Below are 2,635 nucleotides of genomic sequence, written 5' to 3' on the forward strand. Positions count from 1 at the left end.
CACACACACACACACACGCACACACACACACATATATATATATACAAAGTATGGGGGTTTAGTTCACAGGTGATCTAAACGATTAGGTACGCTAGGTAGGTGCTGTAACGGATTACTAGGGCTCCAAGGTTACAGCCGAGATGGTAGTTATGGAGCCATTTCAGATTTCCGATGCAGCGGATGTATAATTGCTAAACAGGACAGGAAACATGAAAGCAAGGCAAACATCTCAAGTCGTATACAATATTATTATAGGAAGAAATTCAAATGATCGGTCCGAGGCTATAGTAGTAAACACTTTCCCAAGGTGCCACGCAGTGTGACTGAACCTGGAACCATGCGGTTAGGAAGCAAGCTTCTTTACCACACAGCCACTCACAACCATTTTTCTTTTTATAGCTGTAGCATTCTCAGAGAAAACAAGACATTCTGATAAGCAAAGGAACTCAGGATTGCTCGAATTCAGTCCATCGTTGTTCTTTGAACGCCACATACATTCTCAGTAAAAGTTCCTTTGATGAGTCGACTCCTAGAATATTTTAAAATAGGTGGCGTATATATTTGTTGAACAAAATGTGCGAAAGAAACACTGCATAATGAATATGCATTATTTGTGTTGAAGATTAATGAATAATGACTGTCAATTAGCGTAAAGTGCCGATTCTTATGAATTCAAAGGGCTTTGTTCTCTCTAGACTACCAAAACTCCAGAAAACTTTTGAAATAATGGGCCTGTCCGTCTATCTATCTGTCTATATCCTTATCTATCAATCTATCTATCTATCTATCTATCTATCTATCTATCTATCTATCTATCTATCTATCGATCTATACAATATATATTATCATTCTTCAAAGATTGATGTTTTTTCCCGCACACGCGCAACATGCACAAGCATTCATGGATACACTCTCACACACATATGTGAATACTTTTCCCGATATATCTTTATGAAATAAATACAGAGTGCTCATCGTTAGAGTAGAGTTAGATATCTCTATTCATAATTTAATATACTGCAATATACATTCAAGAATAATTACGTTAATATGAAAAATACACTACGAAGTATGAATACTAATATTCAAATAAATACCAATTATTCCATACACGAAAATGGTTTCGATTGATTACTCAGTTTCATCAGCGGAGGAAAGAACTGTGCGCATATATAGAAGTACTTTAAAAACAACTTCAGGTTACTTGTTATGAGTGGTGGCTAGAAAGGTTGTTATGCCTTCACCTGCTGCCGCTCGTTGAACGAATGAATCTTAAGTCCGAATGTATTGAAATGACAATGATAAACTCATGACATTTACCTCTGCTAAAAGAGAGTGAACTGCAATAGAAAGACAGTGTCGTGTATTGGGGGAATTAGCTCGTACTTCCTAGTGTTTGTCGGACATACATGTATACACACACAGACGTACACACACACACACACACACATGATCCTGGAAGAGTGTTTCCAATGCAGTAGTCAACCCAGGCTTGAAGCTATCTACACTCATAAATTGTAGCATAATTTAGATCGTAATTCTTCTGGTGTAGAAAATCCGGGTCTCACAACGGCGAAAGCAATGTAAGGGTTTAGCGAAAAATAATATACAATGCAATCCAAATGAGAAGGCAAAGAAAGAGATAAGCACATCTTTAATAATAATTGTTTCCGTACCACTCTCTTTTAAGATCGTACTAAATTCTTTATTTGTCTTCTTGTTTGGTATAACACACACACACACACACACACACACACACACACACACACACACACACACACACACACACACACACACACACAGAGACCTCCTAATTTTTAAACTGACGAAGCCATTTCTATGCAGATAATACATTATACATACCTTTCTGTGCGTTTGGCTGATTCCATATCCGTTGTGCGCAAAAATCAATCGCCAGGCGGCAACATTAATTAATATAATAACAGCTTTCTTACCTCATCACTAATAACGTGAAATACAGCAAAGCGGTATTAAAAAAAAACTGGCATGTAGGTATAATTTTTTCTCTCTACTGAGGAGAGTGAGTCAGCAATCGAAACATGGAATTGTGTCAGGCATGAACTGGTACGTATGTTTGTGCTAATATTTATATAATTTCTTGTACATACACACACACACAAGCGACCACATACTAACTCTCTGCAATGTATCTGATGGACTGTGGACATCTAACGACACCTCAGTATCATCATCATCATCATCATCATCATCATCATCATCAGCGTCGTCGTCGTCGTCCTCATCATCGTCATCATCATCGTCATCATCATCACCATCATCATCCCCAACATCACAAGCAGCACCATCACCATCATCATCATCATCATCACAAGTACCAGCATCATTACCGCCATCCATCTGCTTCTCCTCTTCCTCCTCCATACCCTTCCTCATCACCATCATCACCATCCTCATCAAATCCACCACAACTACCGCCATAACCACCATTATCACCACCACCACCACCACCACCGCCGCCATCATCACCATCATCACCACTAACACAAGCAGCATAATCATCATCATCTTCATATAACCACCACCATCATCGTCATCCTCCTCCTCATCACTGTCATCAGCACCACCACCACCACCACCACCACCACCGTCATCA

At 39.2% G+C, this 2,635-nt stretch overlaps 1 protein-coding gene across 1 annotated transcript in view; it reads right to left on the reverse strand.

Annotated features, from left to right (window-relative positions):
- The window catches only part of LOC106879810 (solute carrier organic anion transporter family member 4A1), a 60,782-nt gene that overhangs the window by 11,069 nt on the left and 47,078 nt on the right, over positions 1–2,635 (reverse strand). The gene's annotated exons all lie outside the window — the stretch shown is intronic.

This window comes from Octopus bimaculoides, chromosome 24 (assembly GCF_001194135.2).
Source record: "Octopus bimaculoides isolate UCB-OBI-ISO-001 chromosome 24, ASM119413v2, whole genome shotgun sequence".
NCBI classification, from domain to species: domain Eukaryota; kingdom Metazoa; phylum Mollusca; class Cephalopoda; order Octopoda; family Octopodidae; genus Octopus; species Octopus bimaculoides.